The sequence below is a fragment of the Limulus polyphemus genome, unplaced genomic scaffold, assembly GCF_000517525.1.
Source record: "Limulus polyphemus unplaced genomic scaffold, Limulus_polyphemus-2.1.2 Scaffold725, whole genome shotgun sequence".
Classification (NCBI taxonomy): domain Eukaryota; kingdom Metazoa; phylum Arthropoda; class Merostomata; order Xiphosura; family Limulidae; genus Limulus; species Limulus polyphemus.
This window is the reverse complement of record NW_013666335.1, coordinates 384,576-400,268: the sequence shown is the minus strand read 5'-3', so window position 1 is coordinate 400,268 and position 15,693 is coordinate 384,576. Positions and strand designations below refer to the sequence as shown.

Here is a 15,693-nt window from a genome sequence, read left to right as displayed (position 1 = left end):
AAGCCTGATTAAATACTAATGCTATTTACAAGTGATTTTTCATAAGAGAACCTAAATCTTGTGATACAGTTATGTATGCTATACGCGATTCGTAACTTATATATCTGGAATTGTGAAATCTAAAACTAGAAAACTTGAACACAGAAATACTTGTAAAAAGTTTCGAAACGGGTCGAAACTACTTAAAGTCTGAAACAAATGTAAGTAGAAAAATCCGAGAAGATTCACCATTCACGTTCTATTCTCGATTTATATCTTCCGCGAAAATACGCATAACTTCGACAATTAATGTCGGGCGTTTAAAATAAAATCACGCCATTCAGAATGCTGACAATATTACAGTTGGTATTGGTAATTTTCTGGCACACTTGTGCACAACCCTAGTTTCTGTAGGTTGAAGGTAGATCGAAATACACTAAAAAATAAACCTGATTATCCAGGATTGAGATCATCACAGTACAAGTGTCCTCCAGAAGAATATTGCCAGGATCATTAATATACATTAAAATTCATAATTTCCGTTCGATAGTACTAGCCAAGTTTAAATAAGTACTCCATATTACGGTAATCAATAAGCGATTTAACTATGGCTTTGGTGACGGAGTGAACTGTCGGAGAACAGGAAAAAAAAAAAAAGAAGCACAAATTGGAACGCTTGGTTAACAGAGGCCCTATCGATAGGTAGCTTATATTAAAAATGTATAGAGATGACCAAGACAGTTTTTCAGCCGAAACCCGTGCACTATCAATAGTAAGTGGCATTTCAGTCACAGGTTTCCCTCAACTCCCAAACAGAGAATTAGTCTAGTTTCGCTTTTCACAGTAGTTACTTGTTTGTTGTTACGTGCAAAGCTACACAATGGATTATCTGAGCTGTGCCCACTACGGGTATTAAAAACCGGTTTTTAGCGTTATAATACAGTCACACATTTATAGGTTGGTCACTAGTGGCTTAAAAATCATGAAAGACTGTTGCAAGCCGTCTCTAAAGAGACTATATATATATAGATTGTTGAAAAAGGATCTTAAAATTAATGTACAATTCTGTCACTAGTTGTTAACGAATGTTTTGTAGAATGGCAATATTTTATTATAAGTAAATTTAAACAAAATTATATTAAAAACTTATCCGCTACATTTTTTTTTCATAATTTATGACCGTTTCAAGAATTTTAATAATTTTATGTGATTTCTTAAATTTAATTAACTTTAAACATGATTTGTTATAACAACAATAGACATAGCAAGTTGTAATTTTAGTGTCATATGTAAGATGCTGTATATAGAAAAAAATGCATGATAATCATAAAATTAAATTAGTCTAATAATTTAAAATAAGACGGTATATTGGCTGCCGAGATTATTTTTACGTCTTTTATCAAGACTTAAAGAAAAAGTAATTACCATCCTCTTGCACAAAATCCTTAATGTATTAATTGGTATAATAAAATATGGCAACCAGGTTATTCACAATACTTGGAATATGAATAACGAAACTATTTTGCATATTTGAAAAGTTTACATCTTGCGTGCTATCGTGTTTTGTTAATACTTTTGATTTTATAATTTTTTTCAAGAAGATTCATTTTACTGAAATAGTTACTCCTTAAACTTCTAATTTGATTGATGTGTTGAAGTTTCTTCAATAATAGTAATCCTAACACTAGCATAAATGATCTCATAAATATGTATATACATAACGCACTCATTAATATTATTTTAAACCGAAAGACACCTATTGTAGCTAATTTGTATCTGCATTTTCTATAGAATAAAAATTTAGGGTTTTTTCCTTTTCTTAATCATGAGATATAGGAACGCTCTATGCAATATATCCTGTTCAACCAAAATGCAACGGTATCTGAAACCCAAACTTATCATTTAGACTACTACACAAAAATAACTTACGATTTAGTTGATACCAAAATTTACAGTTTTATCAGAATCTCTGAATTTTTTTCCCGCTCAATATAGCATCATTTATACATCTATATAAAAAACTTTCTGTTTGCTTGTTTGTTCGCCGAGTTCAATGCGCAGATCACAATTCCCTCACGTGAAGGTGCGCAAAACGACAATTTTTCGTTGATATATGCGTCTATTGTCGAACAGGTAATTGTATTGTTAATGTATATACATTACACCAATAAATTCTACGCACATTTGACATTTTATGAGTTAACATTTAATTTAGAATATAGCATTACAGGCCTATTTAGCTATAGATCAAACCTCACACACGCAAAAGTATATGCAGAACTAGAAAATAATGCTGTCTCCCATAAAATAGACTACGTGAAAAGAGTAAGGCTCACATTATAATACATATTGTGTAAAATGAGATTAAAGTTAAGTCAGCGAATATATTTTATTCTATTTTTTTTCTAGGTGGTTTAATAACTGTAAGTGATTTTTTTTTCTTTTCAAAAATTATAAAGTACAATATTGCATTTTGTTTGTAGTATATTTCATACACTGATGTCATAATGTGAATACGGTATCACATTCATAAAAATATATTAAATTTACATTAAAGCAAATTGAATATAATATTATATCCATATTTACGTTTGAAATTTAATTTTTGAGGAGGGTGGATTAGAGCTAGGCATCCTATTCACCAGAACGGGTACTCATACGTGTATAAGATAATCTAAATATTCTACATGAGGGCCTATTTATCCTTGCTAGTGAAGGAAAACAAAAAACGTGTTTACAAGGAAGCCCTGATTTAAAACAGGTTCGTAGTTTCAAACATAAGATTGTTGTTTTTCCCCATAAATTCACAATATATGATTTACCTATCGAAATATGGAACTGTAAACAGAGAGAATAGGTTGCTTTTTTTCTTGAAAATCCGGGCAATGCCGAGTAATGCTGCAAGTCTTTTAATAAAAATGTATTGATTTGGCAATTACTTTGATGTCGTAGATTATAAAATTCAAATATTTTCCTTTTAATAAAGATCTACTTGATAGAAGATTTAAATTGCGCCATTTTTAACGTTGAAAATTGAAGCACTCACATATTCCCAATACAGAGGGTTGAGTACGTCATATTAAACCGACTTTGAATGCGAAAATCAGAAAGTAAGGTGGCAACTATAGCCTATTTAAAGTCGCAGGGGAACAGAATGTATCACAACTACATTTTGTCATTGTTTGGCGCTTATGTAAGTATTATGATGCTACCGATAATTGGTTGCTTATGGGAAGGGTATGTCACAGCTCTTTCTGACACAAAATATTCATACACTAAGGCCATAAAGGTGTTTTCAGATCGGGCATTTAGAATTTCCAAGGTAGCGATATTCTTTATGTTTAATGGAAATGGGAAAGTAAGAAATAAGGGTCAACTTGGGACACTAGGACTATCTAGAAAAAGACCTGTGTCTTACGTACCCAAGCCGTGATAAGAAAAGTGCGGGATCTTTTAACAAGAATCTAAGAGACACAAAGGTCAGTGGTAAAAGCAGTCCACAAGGCCCAGGCAACAGCATGTAACATAATTAAGAAGGATTTTCGTCTCGAAAAACGATACAAGTTGCTTCCACAACATATGTTCAACTTTCACGCCTCAAGCAGCGGAGAATGAGACGAGTATTCATGTTATTTCACACACAGACATACTGGCCAAGTCACCAGACGCAAAAACCTATGGATTTTTGTGCGATCGGATTGTTGAAACGGGCGCTTGAAAACCGTCGTCCTTGTACACTAGATGGCTTACGGAAAACATGAATGTAGTAGTAGTGTGCGTTTAATACGACAGCCTAACGACTGAGCCTTTTGCAACGAAAAAAAGCTAGCTACGATGTACGTTTATTCTCAAGGTGTATGGCCATAAGACAGAACATGACCTGACGAAGTGAGGTACTGAAACCGTTTTAATATAACGTACTCAACCTCTGTATTTTATTTCATATGTATGGCTTGAAACACATGTTAATCTTGATAAACAATGTATCCCCACCAATGTGTTAACTATATAGATAACTCTTCCATCACGTTACATTCAACCAAACTGTGATAATTTATTTTTTAGCTTGTTTGTTGAATTTCAATTAAAATGTTAGTGAATGTAAGGAGATACTCTCATATCATTCTCTCTATCTTTTAAACATACCAATAAAGATATTTTTTAAAATTGATCTAATCCTTTGCCACAAAGATAAAAGCATTGTTGATATTTTAGCGCGAAGCTACACAATAGGTCATCTGCGCTCTGAAGATAAAAGTGGAAAATAACTTAATCAGATGACAAACATAGTCAACGGTGTTCTTGGTTCAACCATACAATTTTTTTATAAATATCTTCAAGCGAAAATTTTAACACAAATACATACAAACACAACAACAAAAAAGAACAAATTCAACCAATTAAAAAGAAAATTTATATGATCCTTTAAGTTCCAGTCAATATATAGATATCCACAAATTCATAATGTTTTACATTCTGAGTAATAAAACAGCTAAAACGCAAACTGGTATGACTGATCTCACATAAATATTATGCATTATGTTATAGCCAAAAGTTCTTTCTTATTTGTACATAATCCTACACATAGACTTTATATACAACAAAGAAAAGTCGCAATTAGCTGCTCTAATAATCATGTAGCACAAAAACATACTGAACAGAGTAAACAATATACGCAAATTATACATGTGCTAAACAATACCCAAATAAAATAAACTGATCAAATACTCAACCAATAAGTAAAGCTAAATTACACTTAATGTGATCAGATCGCCCATTCATGATTAAGAGCCCCTTTTGTTAAATATTCAAACTTAAAACTTCAACACATTAAAGGTATCTTTTGGTACTTACTGTGAAAATAAATCCACAAGGGCAAGCAGTAAACAATACAAAACGGGTCACGCTTTGCAAAAAAGAATTGTAGTTAGCTTATTGTAGCACAATTAATCTGAAAGGTTCCTTTTCTGATAAAACTTGATACACTTATAATGTTAGAAATAATGTCATCTGTGAATCTGTAGAGTCACGGGTTCAAATGTATATTTAAAGAATATTTGAAGTGTTTTTAGTGGAGACATTTTCAGCTTAGAAGCACTGACTAAGCAGTTCTCCAATTAATTAGTATGTAAGCACACCACTCCATACTAGGGTTGTGTTCGAAAAAAGGTCCATTCACTTGCCAGGAATTCGAAGACAGTTCGTCAGATTGCATTCAACCAGTTTCAGATTTTCTTTTTTTCTCTTGTTAAAAGAAACTGTTTGACAATGTTTGAATGGTAATTGTTATGAAGTTCAGTGTAAGGAACATCGGTTGGAGTTCAGAAAGATAAGAAAGCGTCTGACTTCTGATAAGTCTCTAAAGGATTGTAGAATTACAGCACTCTTAAGTCGCTAGAAAATGACTGGAGTGAGCGGTCGCCTTTCTTGTTCAGCTGGTGTGGAGATTATGAAACACATTATAATCTGATCTACAGGAAAAGGGTGCAAAGTCAGAAAGAAAGGGACTTGTGTGGCATTTTGAGTTTGAGAAAGGAATATAAAAGACAGGAGTTCAACAAAAGGAAAGAAGATTGAGAGAAGTGAGAGAGAACGAATAAACCGAGAGAGGCGAAGGAAGAAAGTTATATGCTGGTAAGAAACAAAACCTATTTTTAAATCTACGTGTTATTGACCATCGTAATAAACAGCAATTTGTTATGTGTACATTACTATAAGTCAATTCCTGATAGGAATAAGTACAATCTAAATAACGTTGAACCAGGAAGAGCGAAGTGCGAGAATAGCAAGATCAAAAGAAAGTGGTGTCGAAGCGGTCTACAACAGTAATCACACATTAAATGTCACTCACACAGCAAATCAATACATTTATTTGTATAACGGCCATTAAAACAAAAATGATTGATATACGTAACACTAGCAGTTCTTTCCAACGTTGGAGTAAACCATTATAACGAAACACAAGACGGGGGTCGTTTAGTGAGTGCATCACTTCAATAAAATATTGTTGCGTCAGCGAGGTCACGTGACTAGTATCATGCCACCTCTTTCTAGAAATATCCTGTTCCTTCGTGAATTGTCGGGAGATTACTAGATTGGGGGTAGTCTGGTATATATAAGACCGGCCACGAAGCGACGGCGAGGTAGTGAGTAATTGAACTGCAGTCAGAGAGTGTGTAATTGAACGGAGTATTGTTGAAGTCGAGCTCGTGAGACGTTTGTTGTAGAGCGACTGTTGAGATTAAGTGTATCGTAAAGTTGTATTCGGAAAGAATAAACCAGTTTTATTTAAGAAAGGACTTGTGTCGCTAACGTCTCGTCGGAACGAAGTTACGGAAAATTAACTAACGAACGGAGACGGAACAATATTCTGAATGCCCAGTGTATAAGAGGTAAGAGAAGCGTAACTGTTACTCTCAGGGACGGTGCTAAGCCTGGGGACCTCTAAGCATGAACATTTTTGAGCCCCTCACACACCCTCTGAAAAAATACTATCAAAATTACGCCAACACCTACAAATACACTTATCAAAAAGTTATTTCTACTCACACAGTGACACTGGTATCTTTCTAAAATCATGCACAATGTATATGTACTTCTCTTAGCAACTAATCAGCGCATGCGCACCGCAACAGTGCCTTACAGAAAAGTGTATTCTTGCTGCAATATTTAAACGTCTGTCCATTACTAATTGATGTGTTTTTTGATTGCTTGCACTGATTTTTTTCTTATCAAATGGATACAGTCAAAATTCTGATGAAAAAAATCCTCATGAATCGGGGCCTCTTAATCTGCTCAGGTCCATAAGCAATTGTTTCGTCTGCTTATGCCTAGTACCCTCACTATTAAACTATTTTTAACAATTTTATGTTAAAAAGACGACGACTTTTACCTGCTTGTTTTGCTAAAGACAGCTGCAATTATGTTAATTGGCTGCAACAGGGCGCTCTTGCAATGAAAACTTACTATATGAAGGTATATCAGTATCGCACGTGGCATTAAATACGTGTTCATAAACAACGTGCACTTTTTTAACATTTAAGATATAAAAACATGATTACTCTGTGAATGTTTTATTATATTTGTATGGTTCACCTGTAACATAAAAGGATTTTCAATCAAATTCAAACTAGTAGTTGTCGTAAGTTTATCAGTAAATTATGCAAATTAGTACTATGGAATGTGGTCCGAACCTTCGAAAGTCAAAATCTACCCTTCGTAACAGTCCTACGCCTACTATTAATGAGATCATACTGACCCTAATGAAAGAGCGTTAGCTATTTGTAAACTGTTTCAGTACCAAGGCAATCAGTCTTTTATCGAAAGCAATACCCGGATGTGGCAGTTCAATAAGTCGAAGGTAACTTTCGGAGTCGTTTCTATAAACTCAAATGAATAAATGATCTTTAAGACTACCTGACTGAAATTCTATTCACGGACAGCTTAAAATCATTATTATTAACACTAGGTGGGTCTTAGTGTTTTATCGTTTGTAACTCTTTCTCTTCCAAGTGAACTTTCTCTACAACATGAAAGAGCTTTAGTTTTATTACGTCCACACACCTAAAGATTGTTTCGTGTTTCATTCTCATTAAGTGACTACAGTATATGTCACGTGATTACTGCGCGTGCCACAAACAGAAGTGAGAGGCAATTATGTGCAAAGTTGCCAGTTGATGGCACGTCGTCATGCAAGTAGCAATGTTGCTACGTATGATGGACAAAGTCGGGGGTGTGGTCTGCAGGAGGCTGCCCTACCGGAAAGATATTAAAAGGTTATAGCACGAAACAGGCACATCTAAGAGAAATAAGGGTGTTTCGGTACCTGGGAAGCTTTCGACACTTGCATCAGTATCCATAATTTTCTATTTTCTCAAAGTAATACAATCAAGAATGAACTTTAAATAAAATTAGAAACTATATACACACACGAGCATTTTATGGAGAGTAAATTTAGAGCAACTGCTACAAAAGCTAACAATGAAAACGAAAAGCATTTATAACGTTTTTCTAAAATATCAGCTTTGCCCCTGCCTTCTAGTGATGAGTTATTCTCTCAGTCAAACATAACAGAATAATCGCAATTCGCAAAAATCGGCAGCCAGAGCTTATAGGAGTATACTTAGCTATTTTTCCTTCAGAGGGGTGACTTGGAAAGATCTACCTTCCCTAAGCACTCGGGTTATAGTTTCTTGAATTGCGATTTATCAACTATTTTGACCCTACGTGTTTTTGTTTTTGTATATTTCTGACTTCAAACTGCAGAATACAAATGTTTACTGAAAACGCATTATATCTGTATTTTACATTTATAGCAAAGCTATTAAGGCTATCTGCCGTCGTTTCTACTTTTGAGTACTGACCGTAGGAAAGGAAGGAAGCCAGTCAACAGCATACTACCAACAACCATACACACTAAAAGATTGATGTCACACTTATAACGCACCCATGGCTTAAAGTGCGGATATTTTGTGGTAGCGCACGGATTCGAACTCAGCTTACCAGCTCCGAAATATAAGACTCTACCACAGAGACAACCTACCGTACAAAACGCTGTTCTACAGAATGATTTGTTCGAGCAACTAACTTCAAAAATATTACAATGTATCTTTATATTCGTAAGCTTAAAATGTTTAAACGTCTCGTTTGTTAGTTGCCCAATACCACTTGCTGTTGAATAAGGTACCCTAACACATTAGGTGTAGCATTAAAAAAAAGAGAGGGGGGTATCGAGACAATGAATCGATCATTTGTGTAATGGGCGTCTACTGAAAGCAGTCAATACAATCAATATTATTAGCGTAGTAAGAGACCAGAAAAATCCTAGCTAACAATGAGTAAGTAGAGAAAAGGCGAGGTGACAGGTTGGCAATCAGACAAAGAAGCTGTAGTCAACAACACATTTACACCTGACAACACGATCCTCCACTACTCCTTAACAACGCTTTGCTCTCACGGTTACTGTCCCTAGGGGCAAAGATGCACGTGGCCATTAGCTAAGATATCATTTTTTGTTTTTATTCCAGTATTAGTTACAATAAGTGAATAAAACATTTTGATTAATACATCTCAAATTAACAAAGGTAAATGTCCAAATTCAACTGAATAGTAATATTTTACAATTATATATATAGCAACAGCGGCTAATAACTTACCCCAGAGTAGGGAACAAAAGATGATAATGAAAGTAAGTTCAATACAGTCATAAAATAAATAGTTCATTGTTAAATCTGACCACAAAGTTCTTGTCAGTACTAGGTCAAATCTAAAATACATAAACGATAACGCTATTTTCATAATCATTATTAACAAAGCTGATAGAAAATATTTTGTTTAGATAAATTGTTGTTGTATCTAGTGAAGAGAGTTATTTTATCTTCATTTAAAGACCACGTATTATTTTCTAATTTTTCTTGTAGTGTTTCTGACTGTCCTGTATAAATATCTTGTTTCGTTTTTTTTCTTCTTCATCTCTATGGTGTATTTATACTGTTTGTTTACGTTTACTTCTATCATCCTATCAATACGGAGAGGCTCTCCAGTGGCACAGCGGTATGCCTGCGGACTTACAACGCTAGAAACCGGGTTTTCGATACCTGAGGTGGGCAGAGCATAGACAGCCCATTGCGTAGCTTTGTGCTTAACTTCAAACAAACAAACAATACGCGCACGCACACACACACAAACATATGTATATCACTAACTATAAAAAGCATATTCCTATTGCCACTCTGTCGAGAAAGCTTTCACGCTCTTATTTTTTCGTAATGCTCAACAATAAACTTCGTCGCTTAGCAACAAAGTGTCTCCTGATTATTCTTAAGCCAACTATGGTGTTTATGTTGAATGCTCAATATTCATGTTGATTTGTTAGAAAGTTTTTTATCTTTATTTTGTTGTTTATAACTTCGATGATATAACGGCAAAATAGTTTAATTCCGAAGTTTTACGACATTGAGTTGTAGCCAAAAGCAAAATAAAATTTACCAAATACTGTTTCAGCTAAGCCTTACGTTACGTTTATGTATTAAATTAGGCTACAAATAGGCACTTTGGAGGTACAGACAAATTCGTTTTAGTTAAATACTATAATGTTCCTTAATCATTCAACAAATGGCTTCCCGTCATTTTTGACGGACTTTAGACTAGTGTGTATATATATATATATACACACACTAATTATATATATATATATATATACACTATATATATATATATATACATACACTAGCTGGCTATGTTATTAGGCAGAGCCTATGTATCCTTTCAGAGTTGGGCCTAATCTAAGCTGTATAAACAAATTAGATTATCACATGATGTGTCAGTTGATTCCTGCATCACAATAAATGATTGAGACAAGCACATTTACAGTCAAACAGACACTGAGAAATGCAAAGATATTGTAGCGTTTGAAAGAGGCATGATAGTGGGTGCATGTCCAACAGTTGTCACATTGGCCAGACAGTTTCATTGGTTGCCTATTCCAAGACATCGGTCAATCTAGTTTATCAGCAATGGTAAATGTCGAATAAAATGTCTGCTGCGAGGGAGAATTGTGGTTGTAAACACATGGTGGCAAAAGGAAGAGAAAAGCGGTTGAACAAGATGGTAAAGTCCAATAATATAGTAACTGAGAAAGACATTCAATGCAGGGCAGTCCACATCCATCTCCAGCATACCTTACGAAGAACGTTACACCAAATGGACTATGGCAGTATGATACTGTTGCATAAAACACTGGTAACCAGAAAAAGTAATGTAAGGAGTGAAGACATTGAACTAATGAGGACTAGCAAAAGTGGTGTAGTCCGACGAACTACGCTTTATCCTTTTTGCACAGATGGTAGAAGAAAGATTTGGGGAAAGCCACACGAATCACTTGACCCCTCTTGTGTGATCCCATCTATCCAGACTTATGGTGGTATAGTCGTAGTTTAGAGTATGTTTTTCCGGTATACTCTGTGTTCCTTGGTCCTTTTAGAATGCAGAGTGACAAATCTTACCTCAGCATAATTTCTGATAAAGTGCATTCAGCAATGCTTAATGTGTACCCCAATGGGTACAGTTACTTCCAAGATGAAAACGCTCCCACCAATCGTGCCAAAATTGTGCGTGTATTGTTTGAGGAACATGACAGAGACTTCATTAATCTCCCATGGCCACCATAGTCATCAGTCTTAATCCAATTTAACATCTGTGGGACGAACTTGAAAGACACATTCGTCATCACCATCCTCTGCCTACTTCGCTCCATGAATTGTGTACAATATTAATGACTAAAAGGAAAAATTCCCTAAGGACACCTTCCAGCACGTTGTGGATTCTATGCCACGTCATGTTATGGATGTTATTCGGGCAAAAGGTGGCCTTACCCGTTAATATGTATAGGTTCTAATAAAATGACCAGCCAGTGTATACGTGTGTGTTTGGAATTATCAAAATTTGTATCACACGTTTAATATAGACGGAACATATAATACAGACAGAATAAAATGACCCAGGCAAAGTGACAGATAAGTCACTCAAGCTATAAAGACAGCGCTATGTTGCTAGTAGCAAATGTAATACAATTACATTGATTACAAGTTCAATAAGGTAATTATCTCTATGTAAATCTCACTTGGAATACTGTGTACAGTTTTGATTTCCTTATCTAATAAAGGATATTGATTTATTGGAAAGATTCAAAGGGCAGCTACAAGATTTCGGAGAAGGAGGGGTTATCTTATGAGGATAGGTGAAGATATCTTATCTTAAGAAACAAAGATAAGGTGTGATCTTACTGAAATTTACAAGGTTAACTGGGAAGATCGATAGGGATCTGATTTGTTTCTACTGAATTCTGGAATCAGCAGAACGAAAGATAATTTTATAATTTGGAAAAAGACACGTAAGGGCTCCAGTTAAGAAAAGTTTTATTTTGCTAATATGGTGATTAGCCTAAGGAATGAGTTGTTGTCAGACTTCCTGAGGGGCAAGGTAGGCAGGGACAGCTCTGATAGACCTAACTGTTCCTTAAATAAAAGTTCGGAGACGACTTGACTGGACAATGAAGAAAACTTTATTACAAATGTACGACGTTTCGACAAGATTAATGTCATTTTCAAATACCCGAGGATGACATAATCTTGTCGAAACGTCGTAAATTTATAATAACGTTTTCCTCATTACCCAGTTAAGCAGTCTCCAAACTTTTATTTTCTAAAATAAAGTGGGTTCCTCCTCATTAAATTTAATGCTTTCTTGGTGTCTATATGTTTATGTTATGCGCATTATGTTGACCTTCATGCAAATTTTTGGTCTTCTCTGGCACACCGTTTATCAGAAAACTTACAACAAAAAATAAAGATAACGCACAGGGACAACAACAAAAAACGTGTTCACTGTATATTATCTTCTAGTGACGATCAAATAAAAATAGAAGGAGCAAAATTGTTCTTACGATGTAAGTTAGCTTAAAGCAATCATAAGAAATAATCTGAAAATTTTCGTAAATAAATATTTAACATTACTTTCAGTAAGACTGAATTTCCTTCAGCCAAAGACCAATTAGTACATATTATGATATTTTTAATAAACTGAAACTGACCTTTCTCTCTGTCATAACGTACAGGTTGTGCCGGTTGTGATTAAAGGTCAAATCCTGATTCACAGGTGATCCTTCATCAATAACAGAGTCTGAGTACTCAAAAGCACTGGTAACTGAGTCTACTACAACCTGAAAGACAAAAAAAAAAAAAAGTTTTCTATAAATTAAAAAAAAAACGGCATATATTCCAGAACCTGTTATCACGGTTGTAGTTCACAACTGCAAAACTACAAACCTACGTCGTAACTGCTTAAAAACTAAGCAACTACGACATTCAAAAGTTCTAAAATAATTGCTTCAGCGAAAGATGAAAGTTTCTATATAACAAGTAATGAAGATGAGTTAATTCTTTCTTATATACAATTACTTCCTTTTGGAGGCTCCTTCCTTTGATGTCTCTGATATTCACTAACCGATTGATGTTGCTATGAGAAACCGGCAGATTGTTATTTTGTACTAATAACGTATCAGATCATTTACTGTACAAAGTTCTAATGAGTTATTACCAGTACGTACTTTAAATTATATACCCTCATTAACACCCAACATTATATGTATTGTTTTGTGATCTTACCATAAATGAATTCGACTGTGTGGCTTTAGTTCTCTACCAATCGGTAACATTAAACATTCTACCGAAATATTCCTTTTTCATGTGATTATTAAATCTGTCTCTGTGTTAAGAATTTATTTTTTTGTACATTTGTTCGCTTTATAACTCTCACAGGCTATATTTCAATATTCTTGTTCAGTTTTTTTTTCAATCTTGGCATTGTATTTTTTTTTCACACAATTGACCACCAATATACCTAGATTATTTTCATACAGATGTTATGTAGAATGATTGAATTTTTCAATTATAATTGTACAATTCTTCCCACTTTTTATATTATTGGTAATATTTCTTCTTCAACATATGTTTTTGAAAATAAGAAAATTTTAATATTTGGTCGTAAAGTGTATTTTCTTGTGTGAGGTAAATACAAAACGTGCAATCCATATAAAGCTGTGAAGCATGTTAGTAATGACGTCATTTAATTCACTTCGCGCACAGTGGAAGATATCCTAACAAATATTCTCTGAGAGTAAACGTGCAAAGCAGCCAAATGTGTTCAAATAAAGCTATCAACTTCACAGTGAGGGTGAACGAATATATCCATTAATTTTTTTTACCAGATTTCATTTCAATTTAACGTGAAAACTCAAACAAATAGAACAAAGATTATGTTATATTTTTTACACAACAAGCCAACAATATTGTACGATGTGAAAAGTATCATACTCCCGAATTACGGGGAGGGGGGTATAAAAAGATATACAAGAGAAGATTATTTCATAAGACCTTGTTCATGAAATCAATAAAACAGAAAAGTAGTTGTTGTTTGAAGTTAAGCACAAAACTACACAATGGGCTATCTGTGCTCTGCCCACCACAGGTATCGAAACCCGGTTTCTAGCGTTGTAAGTCCACGTATATATCACTGGGGAGCCAGAAAAGGAGAAATGCAAACACTTGCTGTATATATTAAAGACAGACGGAAAAACCAGGGGTCGGTTACAAATGACTTCACAGCGAAAGCTTATATAGTCAGATTTGATTTTCCAGTTCTCTTCACCAAAAAACACCAGCACTGGTTAAATTAGTTTGCATATCTTCTCATTCAATGGTCTATAAGTCTGTAAAGAATATATTCAAGATTTTCCATCGCTACCTTTGAACATGAAACGAATCATAAAATGAACAGAGGGTTGTATCAATAGAATTACTACCACTCACAGTGGAATGAACACATTGGGAGACTAATTGAAAAAAGGGGTAAACAAATGGGACGCTCGGAGGTCTATATTAGGATCAAAGAGCTTTATAATAGCAAGTGTTGGGGTATCAACTGATTCATAGATCTGTCTTGATGTCATGCTGCCATGGGAACGGCTTGCTGGCCTCCCACGGATGAACTTGGAGAATAAATGAATATTAACTGTAAGAGAGATGGATGACGCTTCACTGCCTTAAAGCGATGTCTGTTTCGCATTATTTTACCCCGTAGTTACTAAGGTAATAAAATTATGTGTGGAAAAATTCGGTTTTCTTTTTTTGTGTGTGTGGGGGTGGGGTGGGGAGATAGTTCACGGAACGAGTAACTTGTTACACCTTTATAAGATTCAAAATTATCTGCAAGAACTTCTTTTGTTTTAGTACTGTATACAACCTGATTCTACTGATGACAACTGGAATACACGACACTATAGAATACGTATGTAACTATATTCTGTAGATGCAGTCATTTTTTGGATAATAATTATAAAAAATCAATCTCTAAATTAAATCTACATAAAAAATGAGCAAAATTAGCTCAAAAATTGCTTTGGTTACAATGAAAACACTTGTGCGTATTGGCCTGATACTACATCTTCCAGACTAAGAGTATTGAAAATGATATTCTGCTTGGAAGGCAATAAGCGAGACAGGAAACATAACACATAATTTGGAAGATAAAAAGATAAAGATAAATCATTGTGTCCGTGTTTATTCATAAACACCCTAAAAGTTAAGTGTTTTTATTATTATCGAAAACGTATTTCTCAGAGGACCCTTCTTTCTCTACCAATAATGCACACGCTGGAAGCCCTAGGAATCTCAGTTAATTTGTTTGTTCCTTGACAAGCTTTGTGTTGAATTCTTCACCACAAAGAATGACACTACCTTTCATATTTGGTACTGCATGCATGTCTTTCATAAATATTTGAACAAAATTTGCATCTCAATAGAAAGCTGAACAATGGGAATGCAAGCCTAGCGCGTGAGGATCTCTCGTGGTTTACATGCTTACAGAAAGAAAACATTATTTAATCAGATCTTTCAATATGCCTCCAGCTACATGAAAATTGCCGTGAAAGGACACGAAAGAGAACATTCATTTAATTTATAAACATTTAAGCACAGTAAGAAATGAACTGACACTTGAAGAAAAACGGAGGGCAAATGGGTGTAACATTATCTCGGCAGCATTTATACCGTATTTTTCGGTGTATAAGAAGCATTTTTTTTACCCCAAAATTTGATGTCAAAATCTGCTTGCGTCCAATACACCGAAGGTATGAATAATATATATGTATATATATAT

At 34.5% G+C, this 15,693-nt stretch overlaps 1 pseudogene; it reads right to left on the bottom strand.

Moving 5' to 3' along the window:
• The window catches only part of LOC106460186, a 161,824-nt pseudogene that overhangs the window by 42,354 nt on the left and 103,777 nt on the right, over positions 1-15,693 (bottom strand).